The sequence below is a fragment of the Paroedura picta genome, unplaced genomic scaffold (genome assembly GCF_049243985.1).
Source record: "Paroedura picta isolate Pp20150507F unplaced genomic scaffold, Ppicta_v3.0 Ppicta_v3_sca22, whole genome shotgun sequence".
NCBI classification, from domain to species: domain Eukaryota; kingdom Metazoa; phylum Chordata; class Lepidosauria; order Squamata; family Gekkonidae; genus Paroedura; species Paroedura picta.
The window spans coordinates 4,683,981-4,705,558 of NW_027518619.1; the positions used below are offsets into that span (position 1 = coordinate 4,683,981).

General features: G+C 46.2%; 1 protein-coding gene across 22 annotated transcripts in view; it reads right to left on the reverse strand.

The window, feature by feature from the left end:
- LOC143828387 (microtubule-associated protein 2-like) overlaps positions 1-21,578 on the reverse strand; it is a 318,337-nt gene that overhangs the window by 143,063 nt on the left and 153,696 nt on the right. For all 22 annotated transcript variants that reach the window (XM_077318800.1, XM_077318792.1, XM_077318791.1 and 19 more), the window contains one exon: positions 6,657-6,723. The gene's annotated coding sequence lies outside the window, so the exon portion shown is untranslated. The remainder of the gene's footprint in view (positions 1-6,656; positions 6,724-21,578) is intronic.

The window sequence follows — 21,578 nt, forward strand, 5'->3', positions numbered from 1 at the left end:
CCGCCATGGCTGGGGCTCCCCCTCGGCGTGACACTGTGCAGCTGCTGCTGGCAGTGCCCCCCAGCGGGCGGTGGGAATTCAGGGGTGCCAGTGAGAAAGCAAGCAGAGCAGGGGCTCAGGCGGCGGTAACATCCCTCGGCAAAAGACTACCCCCCCCCCAGGCCTCAGTAAAATTGTCAAGCATTGACCGGCCCCCGGTGATAAAAAGGTTGGGGGCCACTGTTCTATAGGATTAAAGTTCTCTGAAAGCATTTTTAAAAACAAAAACCTATAGCCATAAGAATTATGAATTTTTAAAAAATGGCTGTATCTCATTTTCAACGGCACCGTTTGTTTCACAAAGTGTGCTGAAATAGTATGTCTAGCAGCTCTGTTAAAATAAATTTAAATAATTTCAGTGGGATTCCATAGGTAGCCAGAACATAATACCCGAGTTCTAACCCAGTCTCAGAAAAGAAACCTATCCAAAGGCAATACAATAAGCTTAATACTATCAAAAACAAGAAAAGTCTCTCCTTATGTTCTTTCTTTTCTTATTCCTTTATTTTTTACTACTCCGTAGTAATTTATACGTTTCTCCCCACGCTTCTTAGAGCCGGTGGCCGATTGTATATTATTACTGGTTTAAAATATGCTATTGGCTAGAGATCCATTGAATTTGAAAATTGACTAATTGGAGGACTTCCCACTGGGGAAAGTTGTTTTCCATTGAAAACGGACATTACCAGAATGCCGTTCTGGTAGAAGTCCCGGCAAATAGAGGAATGAGAAAAGAAAGAACATATTAAGGAGAGACTATTCTTGTTTTTGATAGTATTAAGTTTATTGTATTGCCTTTGGATAGGCTTCTTTTTCTGAGACTGTATTCACTTTGAAGTCGTCCTATTTATCTCGTTATAACTTTTTCTTACCCAGCAAAAATCTATGCAAAGACGGGCATACATTATTCGTCAGACATATAATACCTCTTGATTGTCCAGAGGAGTCATTAATGTCAATGTACCTTACATTTAGAGCCTATTGTGGCGCAGGGTGGTAAGGCAGCAGCCATGCAGTCTGAAAGCTCTGCCCATGAGGCTGAGAGTTCAATCCCAGCAGCCTTCCATCCTTCCGAAGATGGTAAAATGAGTACCCAGCTTGCTACTATGCAATTTAATAGCAGCAGCCCAGAACTTAGCCTTGCAGAGACTTGTTTGACTGTTTTCATCATTAAGTTTCTTGACTTTATCCACTGAGGAAAGACTTTGGTGTCTGTCTACCATTGGCCGTATTAAACTGCCTCTGATGGCGCTATTAATACGATGTGTAATAATACATGCTCTTGACTTCCGGCTAAGATGGTGGCGGACTGACATCGCCTTTGAAGAGCTCTCAGATACATGCTCTGTCGTGTCTATCTAGAGCCTCTTGTGGCGCAGAGTGGTAAGGCAGCAGACATGAGTTCAATCCCAGCAGCCGGCTCAAGGTTGACTCAGCCTTCCATCCTTCCGAGGATGGTAAAATGAGTACCCAGCTTGCTGGGGGGGTAAACGGTAATGACTGGGGAAGGCACTGGCAAACACCCCGTATTGAGTTTGCCATGAAAACGCTAGAGGGCATCACCCCAAGGGTCAGACATGACCGGGTGCTTGCACAGGGGATACCTTTACCTTTACCTTTTACCTTACATTTTACATGACTTAATACGATGTAATGGTCTTCTGAACTTCTACTCTAGGAACGAGGCTATTATTGCACATGCAGTGTGATTTTTTTGTCAGCAATGAAAATGGACATTCAAAAGTGGCATCACTGAGTCCAAAGAAGGTCACCTTATGAAGGTGACAAAATAAGTTTTTGAAACTGAGGAGCTCCTAAGAAACTTTGTCATGGATCGTTATGGCTTGTGTGTTTGACATACAATATTTATAGAATTAATACCCCACCTTTCTGCTCCACCAAGTTGACTAACAGATCAAAAACGCACATCAATTAAAAATCCAGGCAAAAACACATTGTTCTAATAATTAGAAACAGGCTAAAAGGCCTACAATAAAATACGTATGCACAAAAACTGCCATGTAAAATAGGGCGGGAAAGAGGGATCACCAAGGGGCCATGGGCTTGCATATCCAGGTCTACATTATATTGTATCAATCTGTATTACAGTGGATTTTCCAATATATAACTGTTACTATTCTATTAGTTTATAGAATCATAGAATCATAGAATCATAGAGTTGGAAGGGGCCATACAGGCCATCTAGTCCAACCCCCTGCTCAACGCAGGATTAGCCCTAAGCATCCTAAAGCATCCAAGAAAAGTGTGTATCCAACCTTTGCTTGAAGACTTCCAGTGAGGGGGAGCTCACCACCTCCTTAGGCAGCCTATTCCACTGCTGAACTACTCTGACTGTGAAAAACTTTTTCCTGATATCTAGCCTATATCGTTGTACTTGAAGTTTAAACCCATTACTGCGTGTCCTCTCCTCTGCAGCCAACAGAAACAGCATCCTGCCCTCCTCCAAGTGACAACCTTTCAAATACTTAAAGAGGGCTATCATGTCCCCTCTCAACCTCCTTTTCTCCAGGCTGAACATTCCCAAGTCCCTCAACCTATCTTCATAGGGCTTGGTCCCTTGGCCCCAGATCATCCTCGTCACTCTCCTCTGTACCCTTTCAATTTTATCTACGTCCTTCTTGAAGTGCTTATGGTGCTTTCATTACTACCTTAGTTACACCATAGCTCTGAACAATAAGAAAACAGATGTCCAAGCTAGATCAGGCTTTTTCAACCTTTGGACTGTGGAGTAACAACTGAAAAACTTTGCAGGCTTCAAGGTAATCCTGAAGTGATGTCAACTGGCCACACCTCTTTGCCACACTCCTGGGAGTGAAGTATCACTCCCTCTGTTTACCTGCAACCTACCTATTCAGCCACCCACAGGGGGAAAAAAAACCAAATGATCCCCCCAACCAACCCCAAGAGGACTCACCCAGCTGGAGAGTGGGGCCTGTTCCACCTGTTGCTGGAACCAAAATGCCAGGCTGGAGGAGTGGGTGGGAGCTAGGCCACCCCACTCATCCTCAACCTCCAAAGTGGCTCATCTGCGTGCTCCACTGGGCCAAGCCTGAAGCCAACCTAGAGTTAAGAAAGCCCCAAAACAATCCCACCACCTACCCAACCCCAAGAGGACTCACGGTGCTGGACTCTAGCAGCCACTAACAGGTTGACCATAATAGAGGAGTCTCAACTGGCAAAGGTTTGTATGTGTGGGGCACTTCCCCTTCCCACCCCCTCTAAAGCCACCGTTGACCACTTTGGGAGGGAATGGGTCAACGTTTCTATAATAAGGTGAAAACTCAGATCCTTTTAAAAATGTTTTAAACATATATTTTTTTGTTCTTAAGATGGTATATTGCCCCTCAAGATATTGCAAGAATTAATAAGAGTTGCAATGATAAATGTTGGAAATGTCAAAATATAAAAGCATAATTTTATCATATGTGGTGGACCTGTCAAAAAGCCGGGAAATATTGAGTTACGATTCATTATGGCCCATTATGCACGGAGTGGAAGCTCCGCATTCGGGGTGGAATGGCGGCAGCTAAAATCACCAATTATGCACGCTGCAGGCAGTAACCGGGCGCAGAGTCAACGTATGCCACCGAAAAGGCCGCATTAGCAAGATGCAGAAGAAAGTGGAGCTTCCCGGGACCAGGCCAAAAGTGGCTCTGGAGTAGCCGCGTGCATAATCAGATACTCTGGGTTTTGCCGCCGTTGCGTTCCATCCCGTGCGTAAGCGGTTTGCTTCGCTTCTTCCTCCCCCACGTTCTCCATGCCGCCGTTTCAGCGGCTGTGCATAATAGGCCTATGAGATGTAAATGATATTGAGAGTTAAATCTGTGTTGGATTCAAAATGTATTTTGTTAAATATGGTACCAGATAATGTTAAAATGTATAAAGAACTTGTAAAATATATGGTTAAAGCTGCCAGAATCCTTTACGCATCAAGATAGAATAAAGATTAATCACGAGATACTATGGACTGGTTAAATAAATTGATGGAATAGGCCATTATCAGGCTAGATAGAACAACAGAACCTAAGATAAATTGATGGAATATGGGGCAATAGTGAAACTTTCCTATTTGATACTCAACAAATCATGAAATTTAGGCCAATATTAGGCTAGATAGAACAACAGAACCAAAGATGAAGTGGGGGAAGGGACCTTTGAATCATAGAATAATAGACTTGGAAGGGACCTCCTGCCCTATGCAGGACACTCACAACCCTATTGCTCATCCACTGTAATCTGCCACCCCCTTGAATCTTCACAGAATCAGCCTCTCCGTCAGATGGCTATCCAGCCTCTGTTTAAAATTTTCCAAAGATGCAGAACCCACTACCTCCCGAGGAAGCCTGTTCCATTGAGAAACCGCTCTGTCAGGAACTTCTTCCAGATGTTTAGACAGAATTTCTTTTGAATTAATTTTAACCCATTGTTTTTGGTCCGTCTCCCCGGGGCAAGAGAGAACAACTCTGCTCCATCTTCTATATGGCAGCCTTTTAAATACTTGAAGATGGTTATCAGATCCCCTCTTAGTCATCTCCTCTCCAGGCTAAACAGACCAAGCTCCCCCAACCTTTCCTCACGTGTCTTGGTTTCCAAACCCCTCACCATCTTTGTTGCCCTCGTTTAGACACGCTCCAGTTTGTCTACATTCCTCTTCAACTGTACTCCGAGACCGAACCAGAGGAGAGTAAAGTGGTACTATCACCGACACGATACTCCATTTGATACAGCCCAAAATCCCATTTGCCTTTTTTGGTACTGAGTCACACTGCTGACTCATGTTCAATGTGGGGTCTATTAAGACTCCTAGATCCTTTTGGCACATGCTACTGCTAAGACAAGTCTTCCCCATCCTATATTGGTGTAGATGGTTTTTCCTACCTAAATGCAGAACTTTACATTTGACCCTACTGAAATTCATTTTATTCAGTTTAGACCAGTTCTCGAGCCTATCAAGATCATCCTGTATTCTGATTCTGTCTTCTGTTGTGTTTGCTACTCCTCCCAGTTTAATATCACCTGCAAATTTAATAAGTATCCCCTCTAATCCCTCATCCAAATCATTTATAAATATGTTGAACAACCCAGGCCCCAGGACAGATCCCTGGGGCACTCCACTTGTCACTCTTCTCCAAGAGGATGCTGAACCATTTACAAGTACCCTTTGTTACCAGTTACCGATCCACCTGACAGAATTAGGATCCATACCACATTTTATAAGCTTGCCAACAAGAATATCATGTGGAACCTTATCAAAAGCTCTACTGAAGTCCAGATAAACTATGTCTGCAGCTTTCCCCTGATGCACAAGCTAGTTACTTTCTCGAAAAAAGAGATGAGGTTAGCCTGACATTACTTGTTCTTGTGAAACCCGTGCTGAGTCTTAGAAATCACAGCTCTCTGTTCCAGCTGTTCAAGGACCGAGGTTATGGATTGTATATCACTGGATTGTATATCTTAACTACAAGATTAATCTAAAATCTGGTATTTAACTTCTAAATGATGTAAAATTACAGGATATGTATTCTTAATTCTCTATGCTCTATGAAATTTTGGGTTTTTAAAAAAATAGTAATTGTAGCGTATAATTATAAGTAAGTCCCCCCCTCTTTTTTTGTATTTCCTATTATATACATAAATATATACAATTAAATCTCCACCAACCCGCATAACCCATGTAATCCTGGTTGGGAAAAGCTGAGCCAGTTGGAAAAAATAATAAATATGGGAAACTTATCCTGCATTAAAAAAAATTATTTCAAAATACAATATACAATATTCAAAACATAGAGATCCAGTGACTGCACTTAGGGCATATTCAACTCCCCAAATATTATTCACTAAATTATTATTATTATTAATTAATGCATTATTAATTAATATATCATTCTGACCTATTCAATATTAATATGTCAAATCCAGGCTAATAGTTCAGAGATTCAGTTTGGTCTGAAAGACCGTGAATGAAATTGTTTGTTTGTTTCTTCAGATTTCACCGATTCTGCAGAATAATTCCTCTTCCCATAATGTGACAAACGGGGACCATTGGTGTTTGAAGATTTTGTTTGCAAAATACAGTATTTTCTGGCTATAAGACTACTTTCCCCCCCCCTGAAAAACATGCCTCCAAGTGGGGGGGTCGTCCTATACGCCGGGTGCACTTCAGTTGGGATAGAGATAGCTGCCCATAGTGGCCCATAGTACTGTAATGTAATGTAACAAACTCTATATTTTGAGTGGAAATGTTGGGGGGTCGTCTTATACGCCCAGTCGTCTTATACGCCGGCAAATACGGTAGCTGTTTTCCGCATTTTATTAACACATAGCTCATTCATCCATTAGCTGTATATCCCATAGCCTCCAATATCAGTGATCCAGACTTGGTTAAAATGGGAACTTTTAAAACAATAACACCAGAAAAACCAACATGGAGTTGATAGCAATCCCTAATGGCTGACAGGAAATGACACCAACAGGTAGCTTACCTGATACTTGACAATATCACCACTTTTCAAGAGACTCCCTGTCTGTTCAAGAAGTCTCTTTGAAAACAGGCAAGTCTCCCAGTCCTGCTCTGCTAGAAGGAGAAACCCTCTTACCTTTTTAATAGGCAAGTAGTGAAGGTGGGAGGTTCCTCTCTTCTGTTCTCCAGAAAGCAAGAAGCTCCTGTGAAAAAGAGACAAGTCCTCCATTACAGTTCAGAAATAACTGAAGTCACAACAATCATCCAAACAAATGCAACAACCCAGAACTGTGATGGAAACTCTCCAGATTCTCCTCCAGGTCATTTTGGTTGCAAGCTCCCATTTGGTGCATTTCTGAAGGAATGGTTTTTCCTGGACTAGCTTGTCTAGCTTCTGCAGCCTACATCTTTTTCATTGGACATCTGCGTTTCTGACAGGCATCTAGTCAGTGCACATTAATAGCTTCCGTCCTCTGCTTGTCTGTAGCGGTCTGAAATCTAAAGGGACTGATTTGTGTAGTTGTTGCATTAGGACCCATTTCCCTTTCATGAGCCTGTACTGTATTTTCCAGACATAATTTATATGGATCTACAAAGGAAGGGATCTTACTTGAATGGCCTAGGTTAGTCTGATCTTGTCAGATCTCAGAAACTAAGCAGGATTACAGCTGAACATTAAGAAGACAAAAGGAATGACAACTGAGAAATTACACCACTTGAAGGCTGATGGTGAAGAAATTGAAATTGTTTATGATATTCTATTCCTTGGCTCCATCATTAACCAAAAGGAATGGCAGGGGCTCATGGGAACTGTAGTCCATGAACATCTGGAGGACCACAGATTGACTACCCCTGATCTAGGACACGTTAGATGGACATACGGAATATTTATGTGCATGCCAAAAAGTTTTAAGCATGCTGGGAACAGACATATGTTTCAGAAGCATGTTTTGCATAAATATACTGGAAGAGCAAGAATTAGCCACGGCCCCTGATAGAGTGTGTCCTTGGCAACAAGCCTTGGTTTACAGCCAGGGAATGGGTGAAATTATGTCACAAAGCACAGCTGCTTTCGCTTGTAAACGTTTCCAGCCTAGTCCTCCATGTTACCAGCAGTCCACACTGCGTTACGGTCTCTAAAAATGAGTACAAACCCTAATGGATTGGGTAAAGGAGAAAAGAGAGGCCTATTTCTACTGAGAAAAGACACCAATTCTTCCAAGCAGGGCTGGTATCAGCATATCCCGAGGAGCTCCCTACTTGCTTCTTTAGAGATCAACAGAGAGGTGCCTTTTTATAGGCTAGATCTTCATCAGCTCTGCCCTCAGCTGCTCTGTAGGGCTGCTAGGCGGGCCTACCCTTGTCCCTGACCCAGAAACTGCAACTGGTGTATAATGTGGCTGCTATGGTCCACAAAGGAACACCATGGAGGGCCCATATCCAGCCTGTGCTGAGGCAGCAGCATTGGTTGCTGGTTTCATCCATCCATCCATCCATTTATTATATTTATATACTGCCGTCCCCGGAGGCTCAGGGCGGCTTACATAAGAACAAAGAACAATACATAAAACAGTCTATCGGGTTGCAGTCTGGGTTGCAGGCTGGATCAAGTTCAAGGTTTTGGTATTAACCTTTAAGGAAGTGATTCTCAACGTGGGGGTCTGCGCCACCTCGAAGCTCATGGAAGCTCATGGAGATCACTGAGGTTGCGCAGAGGAGGCCAGCGTCACGGCAAGCACCGTTATGAGCAGGAGTGGCGGCATGTGCGCATGTGTGTGAGCCGCCGCCACCCCTGCTGTAGGGTTTGCAGCATTAGGGCAGTTGAGAACGGCTGCTTTAAGTCAATACATGATCTGGGCCCCATATATCTGGGCCCCGTATATACCTTTCTCCTTATGCCTCTGCAGGGCTCCTCATTCTATGGGTGCAAAGCAGTTGGAAATCCCTGGATCGAGGGAGGTACGCCTGGCTTCAACCAGGGCTGGGGCCTTTTCAGTCCGGGCCCCGACCTGGTGGAATGACCTCCCGGGAGAACTGAGGGCCCTCACAGAACTTTCTCAGTTCTTCAAAGCCTGTACAACGGAGCTCTTTCTTTGGTTGAGGCCAGGGCGGGTAAGATCTGGGCCCCTCCCTGTGCTAGCCATGTCATCAGCCCACCGGGGAGTACTCCCCATGAGGCAGTTGATGTGAACTCAGTCAGCGAGGAAGGGGGGGGGTTTGCGTCACCATCAAGGGTAGGTTTTAATGGATTTTAATGGGGGCGTTTAGGGGTTTCGTGAGAAATTCTTGTTACCCGCCACAAGCCACTATGTGGGAGTGGTGGGTTATAAACTGAAACATACGTACACATATACAATACTCTGGGCCATTCCGCACCAGGATCTATGTGGCAAATTGGTTGCGGGACGAAAAAACGCCATTTTAAATAGGTGAATTCGTCGTTATGCATACCTGGCTTTGTAGTGGAATCCAGTTGCGTTTCTATCGTTTCCCACAGGTTTCCGGTCTCGGCAAAAAACGCTAGCCAGGAAGCGATATTGCCGAGCTCGTCCCGCCCCTGGCCGTCAAGCAGCCAATGGGCGGCCGTTATCATGATCCCCAAAAGCCCCTTTCCCTTTAAGGAAGTTTAAAAAAAAAACACATTGCAACGAATCTGCGTTGATTCGTTTCAACGGAGAGACCCATCTAGGTAGCAGGTGGTGTTTTAGCTGCCGTTTCATCGTTGCCACGCTCCCCCCAAGTGGAAAAAAAAAGTAACCCCCCCCCCCGGGACGGGCGCGATTTTCGGCCGAAAATACAGTAAAAAATAAAGGGAAAATAAACCAGCAAACAGGGCTGTGTGTTGTTTTGTGCTTGGTGACTTAAAACAGCTCTGCAGCCAGGGAAGCCTCGCTGGGTAAACGAAGGCTCACCGGTGCATTGATCTACGCTCGCTCGGAGAAAAAAAAATGGCGATCGCTTCACCAGAAGATCAGAGGAGAGAGCTAGGGGGCGGGACTTTGCAGAAACCGCAACAATGGTAACGCACAGAACTTTTTCGCTAGTGTTGCTGATTGGTTGCAAGAGTGTAGCGCTTTCCGGAGGGTGAATCCACTTTTTGGGATTTCCCTGAAAGCGCTACAACGAAGCGCTTTTTGCGGATCGGTTTCAGGAGTGCTGCAGATTGTCAATGACGTTGTGCATAATGGCAAAACTGTAGCGATTTCAATTTATAACCATTGTGCTATTTTGGACGAGTGAATTACTTCTGTCACTGAGAATATGCCCATGTGCTAGTGGCACGATAAAAAGGTAAAGCTGGGTACTCATTTTACCAACCTCGGAAGGGTGGAAGGCTGAGTCAACCTTGAGCCGGCTGCTGGGATTGAACTCCCAGCCTCATGGGCAGAGCTTTCAGACTGCATGTCTGCTGCCTTACAACTCTGCACCACAAGAGGCTCTAGATAGACATGACAGAGCATGTATTATTACACATCCTATTAATAACGGCATCAGAGGCAATTTAATATGGCCAGTGCTAGACAGACACCGAAGTCTTTCCTCAATGGACAAAGTCAAGAAACTTAATGATGAAAACAGTCCAACAAGTCTCTGCAAGGCTAAGTTCTGGGCTGCGGCTATTAAACTGCGTAGTAGAGACACAGGACAGACAGCGTCTCCTCCAGTCTAACTGATTCACTTCTTTGCACCAATGAGAACAATGAGAACAGGGTGTCTGTTGTGGGGAAACCAAGGGAAGACCAACTGGAACTCCCTTGGGTCTTGAAAAGTGCGGTATAAAAATAAATTCTTCTTCTGCAGTCAGTGTGAGAGCACACAATGATACGGAGAGAGATATGGGATTTTGGCAGGTAGGGATGCGAATTGACTGAAAGGCAGGCATCAGCGGAGGGTCCTGGTGGGGGTCCAAGGAGGAGAGGGGCTCCTGCATGCATGGGGCTCTCTTGAGCCTGGGACTATACCTGCTTCCAGGTAATAAAGACCGGCACAAATGAACACCCAAAGCTGCCTTACACTGGATCTGACCCTTGGTCCATCATGTTCAACATTGTCTACTCAGGCAGTAGATCTGCAGTGTCTCACGCAGCGGCCTTTCCCATCACCCACTGCCTGGTCCTTTTAACTAGAGATGCCAGGGATTGCACCTGGAGCTTGCTGCGTGCTGAGTCACAAAACTTGTAACTGGAAATGAGGCTCTCGCCCACACTCATTTTTGCAAACTTCCCACCCCGGCGTGCAGAGGAATCTGAAAACAAATTAATTGTGCTCTGGCCCAGCGGGACGATCGATACTATGGAGTCACGGGACAGCCTTCAGCAGGGCCAGCCTTGCTGGGCCTCCCAATGTGCTGCTGCGGCAAAAAATAATAACAACGCAAAATGGATTCCCTCGGGGGATGAGCAGAGAGAAGAGCATGAAATGTGATTTGCTGTAGAGAGAGCTTTTGGGCACTGGCGTGATCTGAATATGGCAAATCCCACGGTCTCTAAATGATTCAGATAATGGGAGTTGGAGTTTGCTCTCTGCAATTATTGCAGGAGAAACAAAGGAGACGAATTAGCATTTGGTAACTTTCTCCTAGATCTGGAGAGCCCAGGCTAGCCCAGCCTCATCAGATCTCAGAAGCAGGGTCAGGCCTTTGGAGAGGGTATTATTATTATTATTATTATTATTATTATTATTATTATTATTATTATTATTATTATTATTATTATTAGACTTATTTCCCACCTCTCCGGACAGGCTCGAGGCGGGTTACTCAAACTAACTCCATTAAAATTCCCATTAAAAACATCAAACTACCAACAGTATACGAATGAATGAATGAATGAATGAATGAATGAATGAATGAATGAACGAACGAACGAACGAACGAACGAGTAGTATTTGGATGGGAGACCTCCAAGGGTTTCTAGTTTAGTTTCTTAGATTTTTAGACTGCCCTCCCAGCGAGGTGGTATACAACAAAATATAAAATACGAATGACTAAAGATTAAAATTGCATTTAAAATTAATTTAAGTAAAGAGTGACAGATTAAAACAGCAATGATAGATTTGTAGAATGTCTACTGTGGGCACTGAGTTCTCACAAAAATTCAGGACGATTCAGGGTGGATCGATGCATAGGCAGATGGACAGACGAGGCAGGACAATCCATCTCAAGGTCTCTTGCCTCGGAAATGCCAAAGACTGGCAGGGAATTGATAGCATTTTCCACAAAAGAATTTCTTCTAAGGTCAGGCCTGATTGGAAAATGGCCTTAAGACAATGCAAAGAACAGAAGTTACATATCAGTCACAGGGCTCTCCAAGAAACCAAGCTGGGCTTTCAAGGAAGGCTGTGGCAAACACCCATTCATTTCCCCTTTCTAGGGAGGTTGTTTCCTATACCCCATTTTTCTCCCCGGTGGGCACCCAAAGTGGCTTATGCTGTTCTTGCCTTCGTTTGGTCCTCACAACAACCTTGTGAAGGAGGTCGGGTGGAGAGCATGTTGCTGACTCAACGTCACCAAAAGAGAAAACAAATCTATCCCAAGGCTACTAACTATATTATGTTGGTTTATTGTAGCATCCAACCATAACAGGTTCCAGGTATCTCCCGTTTTCAAAGGGAATTTTCCTCAGAGGTTGTTCCTCTCACTTGTGAGAAAATTGGTACTTCAATACCTCTATTCAAGCTCAAAATGTTAAGAGTATATATATATACCCCGGCCTTTGGCTCTGTTCTTTAGGGATGCTAGTAATCCAACTGTCTGTATTTGCTTGACTCTATGTCACCTGCAGGGTATTGCAGGATGCTCATATTACATGACCCCCTGATCCTTGCAGTCATCTCCCCAACACACTGCTCAGCGGGAGAAAATCCTCCCATGGAATTGTGGGAGAGAGGGATAGGCATGCTGGGCACAATGGTGCTACTTCCAGTGCAGGCTGCCCCCAGAATCCCCCCCGCATGTACTCACCGAGTAATGGCAACCACCTGTTTGCGGGAGTTGTCAAACCTCAGTGGGATATTAAGCCAAAGCTTCCAATTTTCCCCAAGAGAATTGATCTCTATGGTTTAGGGATCAGCTGTGATTCTGAGGAATTGCCGGATGCCAGCTAGAGGTTGGAAACCCTAGTTTTATTGCTGTACCAATGCTTTAAATTCTGTGAAGGAGTCAGGCTGAAAATGTGACACGGGCCCAAGGACACCCCACAACAGTCCACGGCACAATGCAGATTCCAACCTCCTTAATCCTAATCCAACTGGTTCAAAATGCAGTCACTTGAGTCCTTAAGGCAGTGGTTCTCAACCTGGGGGTCGGGACCCTTTTGGGGGGGGGTTGAACGACCCTTTCACAGGGATCGCGGCAGGGCAAGCAGCTTGGCTGGGGGGGGGGGCGTCATCCACACAACAACCTCGCGGGGTAGATGGAGATAGAGCGTTCGTCTGTCTGGAGCAGTGGAAAAGAGTGAGATCGGGATGGTGGGACAAGAGGCAGAGCTGAACTGAGAAACCCCAGGGAAAAAACAATTTATATGCAATCATGAACAATGGATCTCCATGCCATCAGTCAGTCTCGGTTTAATTTCTGTGAAAGAACCCTTGCATAGTTTTATGGTCGGGGGTCCCTACAACATGAGGAACTGTATTAAAGGGTCGTGGCAGTAGGAAGGTTGAGAACCACTGCCTTAAGGGCATCCAGTGGAGGGCACATATAACTCCAGTGCTCACCCAGCTGCATTGGCTCCAAATTGGAGATAAGAACAGATTCAAGGTTTTGGCATTATCCTTTAAAGTCATAAATGGTCTGGGACTGACATATCTACAGGATATATCCACAACATCCCCCCTCCCCCGAGCATTAAGGTCATCTTACCAAAACCTGCTTAGGATCCCTGTCCCAAAGGTGGCGAGATGGGCTTCGACCAGGGCCTTTTCAGTCTTGGCCCCGGCCTGGTAGAACACTGTCTTGAAAGAGATCAGGGTCCTGCAGGGCACTAACCAGGACACTAGGCTTGTAGGACAGGGCTGTTTTGCCAGGCCTATGGCTGAGGACCGAATTGACCATTAAAAAGTGCCAGCCTCACTGCTAAAAGGGAGACCAGACCTGCCCTTCAAAGATCTTGACCCCTTCCGAGATGAAATTAGTTGGGGGTTACTGCAAATTACAAATATGTTTTATGTTTTACTATGCCAATGTTTTTAAAACGTGTTTTTACCTGCCCTGAGCTACCTAGGAAGGATAGGCTACAAAAAAAGCTGATGATAATATTAACATTAACATTAACATTAGCATTAGCATTAACATTAATAGTAATAGTAATATTATTTTTAATATTAATATTAATATTATTTTTAATATTATTTTAATATTAATATTAATATTATTTTTAATATTAATATTAATACTAATATTGATATTGACAGTAACAGTAACAGTAACATTAATATTAATAGTAACAGTAATAGTAATAAATCCAACACTTTGCCACTATACCATACCGTATCCCTTCAGTCTTCTTTCCTGCATGCTCCATTGCTTGCTTCAAACATGCAACACCCGTACATCATGTGTGCGCTATGTGTGTGTGTGTGTGTGTGTGAATTCTCCTGCTAGTCACCAACTACAGACATTATTCCCACTAAGGACAATGTGAACATCTCTCAGGTACGTGCCCAATCGTTTGGAAAACCACCAAGGATACAAATGGCAGACTGTGCTCCAAAGATATAGATTAAATACCGCCTCATCTTGGGCAACGAATGGGAAATAACAAAAACCACTCTTAGGGGATCGCAGCGATTCAGCAGATTTGGCTGTGAGAGAAAAGGCAGCGTTTGGCAGGGACACAACCTTTCAATTCATGTTGTGCCGTACTGAACGAAAATTCAGTTCATCGCGATTGCATGCACAGTGCTGAGTAACAGTGTCAGGGATTCCCAACCACGGGTCACAGACCCTTGGGGATCTCCAGAGGGGGTCCGGGGCCTTTCCCCGCCTGCCTTAATGAACTCAGTCACAAGCTGGGGAACTGGTCACTTCCACTGCTCCCTCCTGAGAGTGAGTTCTCTTATAGCTTCTCTGCCTGGGAGGGGGATGGAGTTTGCATGCTTACTCCTGGTTTAAACCATCGCCTGTCTCTCTCTTCCCCCCTCCTACTCCAGCCAGCCGGTAACATGTCACTTCCAGGGGCATGGCCAGCTGACATCACTTCTGGGGCTCCTCGAAACCCGAAAAGTTATTTCGGGGTCAAAAAGGTTGAAAAAGGCTGAACAGTGTTGGATGGCCCATGGTTCAAGAATTACAACCCTCGCCAAATCCTTACATGAGAGGCATGAGCCCCATGCATTGTGGGTACGTGGCCAGTGCTAGTACAGGAGTAGCCAACCAAACACCCCCTTCAAACTGGGCACAGTGCCAAGGCACTGACTCTGCTTCCGTAAATGCCAGACGAAACAAAGACCTGTCCAGTCCAATGCTGTGTTTCCTGCAATGCAAAACGAACAAGCAGGGAAGGGAGGCAGAAGCCCCTCTCTGTCAGTCATCCTCCATCAACTGATGTTAAATTGGATACACCATGAAGCAAAGATGTGCCCAACCATTTTGGACCTCATGAATCAAGCACAGATCCAATTCTTTGTCATCGCATGCTGTCAAAGATCCAAGAGAGAGAGAGAGAGAGAGAGAGCTGTGCATTTTGAAGCAAAATAAAAAAGGTAAAATTCTGTACATCCCACAATGTATACTGATGACTAAACTAACCTGTATGTTGCATGATAAAGAGAAGAAGAGCCCTGCTGGATCGGGCCAAAGAAGAGCCCTGCTGGATCGGGCCGGTGGTCCATCTAGTCCACCGCTCTGTCTCACAGAGTGGCCAACCAATTCCTCTGGCCGAACAACAGGGCATAGAGGCTAAGGCCTTCCAAAGAACATGAGTCCTGCTAGGTCAGACCAATGTCCAACATCCTGCCTCACACAATGGCCAACCAACAAGAGGGCACATGAATCTATCTAGAGCCCTTTCAAAGTTGTTCATGTGAACTGCCCTGCGCCTCAGGGGAGGGCGGTATACAAATGTGAGATAGATAGATGGATGGATGGATGGATGGATGGATGGATGGATGGATGGATGGATGGATGGATGGATGGATGGATGGATGGATGGACGGACGGATGGATGGAAGGACGGAGGGAGGGAGGGAGGGATGGATGGATGGAGGGAGGGAGGGATCTGTAAATCTGCATATCCAACTTTGCTTTTACAGAATATTTTTTAATTAAAAATTATTAAAATTCAGAAGTGGAGCAGATGGCATCCATTTGCTGCAATTCTTATGTTAGTCCAGGTTTATTTAGGTGGGTTCCTCCCCCCCCACAGATTTTGATATTCATGGGAATGATGAATCATTCAGGGGGTTTAAAAGGTGTATTTTTAGAGCAAATGACACCAAATTTGCAGGGAAGCAAGACTCCTCCTCTGTACTGGGTTCCCCAGGCGGCCTGTTTTCCATTGTTTCCTATAAGGAGAAATGCCATCCTTCTTCTAAGCGGCAACAGGAATACTTCCTTCCTCCACTGAAAAAAAAACAAAGATCAATCCCTACAGAACAGAGCAATTCCCTAAAAGCACCGGACCTGGTCAGAACAAAATTCCCTCATCAATCTGCAAAGCCTTGGAGATGTTTGAGAGAAAAAGCACCCTTGGCAAGGCCAAAGCCCGCCATTTTCCTGAGTTCTTATTTATTTGTATTTATTGATTATTGACATCTATATCCAAACTTTTGGCCTTCACAAAGGACCACCGAGGTTGCTCATATATTAAAATATCTTTAAACCGCTCCTGCGGAGTGGATTAAATAATCGGTTAAGGGCACCTAAGGAGGGCTCTGTCCGTGATGAGGAAGGGTGCCGATATGCCCCTTCCTCATGACTGACAATCTGAGGGCCCAATCGGCAGGTGCTTTGCGCCTGCCGATTGGCCCCTCCAACTGTCAGTCCAGCGGCAAGGGACCAATTGGGAGCGATTGATCCCTGGCCGCTGGACTGAGAACTCGGGAGGCGCAAAGCGCCTCCCGCCCTGCCCCCCCCACTCGCCTGCATCTGGCCAACCAACGCCATTTTCTTCCCACCTGCCCACCCGCACACAATGCTTGCTGCCTTGCCACCCACAGACGAGGAGCCGCCGCCGCCCCAACACGCGATCGGCCCGCCTCGCGAACGCCCCACGCATCTCCCTACCTACTGCGGCCATGCCTCAGCCTCCTGCCACAGCCGCGACAGTGCCCGACCCGGCGCCACCTTCCCCCGCAGCACTGGCCCCTCCGAAGCCGCGTCAGTGCCGCACCCGCCTTCGCCCGGAGAGAGAACCTCCACGTCACCCCGCGAAGCCTCCAGGTGCTGCCGGCCACCGCCGCACCTCCAACAGCGGGCCCGCCACCAATGGTGCCAGCCGCGGCAACGGGGCGGCCACCGTCTCTGCCGCGAGCGGCTGGCGCCGGCACAGGCCACAACCGCAATGCCGGAGCCGCCGCCGCCGCAAGGACATCCACCCGTTCGCCTCTCTGCCGCTGACGAGCGAGCTCCACAGCCACGGACGCCTCAGGTACGGCCTGCCCCAGCAAGACATCCACAGAAGCCGCCAGTCAATGCGGGACGGCCTCGCCCTGGCCCATCCAAAGCCTACGCTCCGCGCTCGCCCACCCCTTGGCCACACAGCCAGCCCTCACCCCCATTGCCGCCCTAGCGCCCGCTGTATTTAAACTACAGCGGGCTTAATTACTAGTACATAATAAAACCACATTTTAAAACCACCCTCCCACAGAAAGCAATAAATAAAAAATCAATAAAACGATTAAAAATAAAGCTAACATACATTCAAAGACAAAAAACAATTAAAACATTGTTCAGGAAGGCAGGATCACTGCGGGAATGCCAAACAACTACAAAAAAGGCTTCACTCATTAGGGACACCAGCCTCCAGATGGGTCATGGGGATCCCTGGGAATTACAACTCATCTCTAGATGACAGGTCAGTTCTCTAGAAGAAAATGGCTGCCTTGGTCTTGGTGGCACTGTACCCCATGGAGGTCCTTGTCCTCCTCAGGCTCCACCCCCAAATTCCAGGAGTTTCCCCAAGGAGTGGGCAGTAGAAGAAAACCGATTTATCTCCCTGAAGGCTCGAATTTTCCTTGCTGCTAATGCAAATAGTGAAACATTATAACTAATTAGGGGGTTGGTATTCAATAATAAAAAGACTATTTTGTCCAAATTCGCAGGGAGGTTCTGGCCACTCAAACATCTCTCAATATATTTGGTTCTTGGCTCCACGTATAGTGGGCAATCCAAAACATAATGATAAAGGTCTTCAACAGCAGGTTCTCCCCAAATACATAGGTGAAGGGCAAAAGGTACAATGGAAAAAGGGCCTGAGAGTAGGGCTGATGGCATAACTTGAAAGCGTAAATGAGCAAACGCCATTCAAAGTTTTTGTACAGAAATGGTTACTAAATAGTCTGATCTGAGATGGACTGTTTTGAATAGTTTAAACAAAGGAGAAAAGTTAGATTTTATTATTGTTTGTCTATCCAGTATGGCATCAGTATTAAAGATCCAATCTCTCAGATTAGACCCATCAACTTGCAGAGAGAATTCCAGAGCTTTGGTGCCATGACAGAGAAGGCCCTCTCCTGTGATGCCAATAACCAAATTTCAGAAGGAAGGGGCATCCTAAGCTGGGCCTCCAAAGATGATGGTAGTGATTGGGCTGGTCCAATCATAAGAGAATAAGTTTTCTTTCTGTGTAAGTCTTTCTTGGTCAGCAACTAGAACTGGGCATGGAAGCGAAGTGGGAGCCAGTGTAGATGGGCCATGAATGAAGCGATAAGGTCCCTATGGCCCACCCCAGTCAACATCCTGGACGCACTGTTTTGTATTAAATGGATTTTCCTAAGACTTTTCAAGGGCAGCCCCACATAGAGTGCACTGCAGTAACCAGGACATACGCCACGGTGGCCAGATATTTATTTAATTCATTTATCATACATAGGACCCCATTCCCAACCTGCTGGCTCACAGCAGCTAACAACAGATAAAATACGCTACAATAAAATAAACCCTTACAATGCCCAATCCTACAACATACTAAAAACACATACCCTGCCTCCCACTGATCTGCCAAGTCTCCAGGGATGATATTAGCAGTGGGAGACACTAGAGCCAGTTTGGTGTAGTGGTTAGGAGTGCAGAGTTCTAATCTGGCAAGCTGGGTTTGATTCTGCACTCCCCCACATGCAGCCAGCTGGGTGACCTTGGGCTGACCACAGCCCTGACAAAGCTGTTCTGACCGAGCAGTTATCTCAGAGCTCTCTCAGCCTCACCCACCTCACAGGGTGTCTGTTGCCATCTTGCAGGCACTGTGGAAATTAGTTAGTTCCAACAGGGTCTTTAACCCTTCTGGGAGCCCATTCTACCAGGTAAGGCCAGGCAAACTTCATGGGGGCTAGGGATCACCAGGTGATTTCTGCCTGCCTAAGACCACAGCTGGCTAACCTGTAAAAGCTGGTAAAAAGCACCCCTGCTCACAGCTGCAGCCTGGTCACCATTAGGGGATGGAGAGATGGGGTTGCCACATCCAGGCTGGGAAACTCCAGGAGATTTGGAGGCGGAGACGAGGGAGGACAGGGACCCCAAGCCTCCTTTCCTGCCCAAGTTGGGACCCAAATTGCAGCCTCTCCATCTGCATTTTAAAATAGACCACATGCTGGTATATGGGGGGGGGCACAATTCAGCCTCTGGTACCACTTAGACCCCACCCAACCCCATCTTCTGCTCACTGGTAAAACGTTACCATATAACTGTCAGCTTCCAGTCGATTTTCCCCAATAAGCAGACTCTTGGTGGAAGAAATCTCTTTATTGTCGGATTAACGAAGCAGGGTACATGACCTCCTTTGCCAAAAGGAAAGCACAGAACTAAAGTTAGCACAAATGTCAGCTCCAAAGCCTACCCCCATGCATCCTTTGGCATAAAAACCACAAGTGCTACAGTTCAATGCTCCCATGCCACAAACCTGCCAAAACAAAGCGATGAAACGAACTTTCCAAACCATACCACAAACACAACCCCTGGTGCTAAAGGTCAAGTGATAGCAGAGAGGCACCGAGGAAGAAATTCACCGCAGGCCTCTCTGGGACTGAAAAGTTAAAATAACAAGGTTCACAAAGCATTTCCCAGATGTCCCTTCTTTGGTCAATACCAGCAAATAGTTGACATACGAATGTACAGGATAAACGCCCCACAAATACAAGCAAAGTTAACACTGATCATGAAAACATCCTGGCAAGAACATGTGACAAGAGGATCTTGACAGTAAACATGTTCCTTGTGTAATCCAGATAACTGGGCAACTTGGTGGGTCCCCTGACTAACAGATTGTTGGGTGTCTAACTGTGGCCTCCTGCAGTACCATCCTGGCCCTCTAGACCCAACAGCCGTTGTATGGCTAATGCAAGGGTAGTCAAACTGCGGCCCTCCAGATGTCCATGGACTACAATTCCCAGGAGCCCTTGCCAGCATTCGCTGGCGAATGCTGGCAAGGGCTCCTGGGAATTGTAGTCCATGGACATCTGGAGGGCCGCAGTTTGACTACCCCTGCATGCTCTTTGTAATTACTGCCCACATCATACCGATGAAGAGCCGAAGAAGACGTTACACTTGTAATTAGGGCTGCGGCACTTACAAATGCTTTGGCAAGAGAACAGCACAGCAGAGTTGTCATTAAAATTACATCTCGTTGACGCCACAACTTGCTTTGCAGCCATCCGGGCAGGGTTGAGTCGGAGGGTTGCTTTGCTGAGCCTGACAAGAGGGATAATTTTAATAGGCGGCTGAACCATGTGGCCACCTGCGATTTTATGCGCTGATATTTACAATGCAACAAGGGCTCGCCAAGCCTTATAGCGGTTTTCCAAGACCAATAAAACTGTGTTTACTGGATTTCGCTCCCCTTAATGCATGTGCTTGGGTGCACAAACACACACACACACACACAGAGCCACAGGCCACCAAAACAAAATATTCTCTGTTGCTCATTTGGAATCTCTAGTCTACCGCGTTTTGGAATCGTCTGCAGAATTTCTGTTGGGCAGGATAGCGTGTAGCTAGAAGTCCTGATATGGAGCTTGGATGTCTTGTCAAAATTATAACACTTACTCATTTAAAAAAAACTCCGCCACTGATGCATTTTTTTTCACTGGTTAGCATGTTGGTCTGCAGTAGAAGAGATAGCCTTGAGTTCAGTACCACTTTAGAGACCCACAAAATTTGGGCCGGGGGGGGGGGTATAAGCTTTCGAGAGTTAAAGCTAAGCTCCCTTTGATGGTCTCAAATATAGTTGTTCAGTGATACGAAGGCTCAGTTCAGACATGACATGAAACCACGGTTTGCACTCTCCATAATCTATGCCCTAAATCACGTCCTAGGTAGGGGAACAAACCTAGGTTCAGAGCTCTCGATTCATTCCCCATCTTCCGACCACTCCGCTCTTTCCAGGCACGGTGGCCTCTGGAGACTGAAAAACGGGTTGGATCCAGCCAGCTTGTCCAGTCGATTCCATCCCTAACCTTTTCGCTCCTCACCACAACCCCCCTCCTTTTGTCCATGCAGGTCCACTGATCCCCAGAAGAATCCTCCCAGCTGGTCCTTTCCCCTCATAAGAAAAGCTGGTTGGCTGCAGCCCAATGGCCCTAACTATGGGTTGCCAGCCTGATGGTCATACAACATCACAGCAAGATGTTTGGGGCTCGATGCCACAGCATGAATTGCAGCGTCCACAAAACTACTAAAGCAAAACTCACCGTCACTTCCAGCTGGAAGCAGCAGCAAGCTCCACGTATTGCAGTGGTTCTCAACCTTCCTAATGCCGCGGCCCCATTTGGATCGCCGAGGCCGAGGTGGAGTGATCGTTCAGAAACGCCACAGTGATTGGACCCAGGAGGGCGGGCTGGGAGGCAAGCTCTGCCAAGTCCCTATAGGGCCAACAGAGTGTGAGGGCTACATATGGGGCTTGGTAGG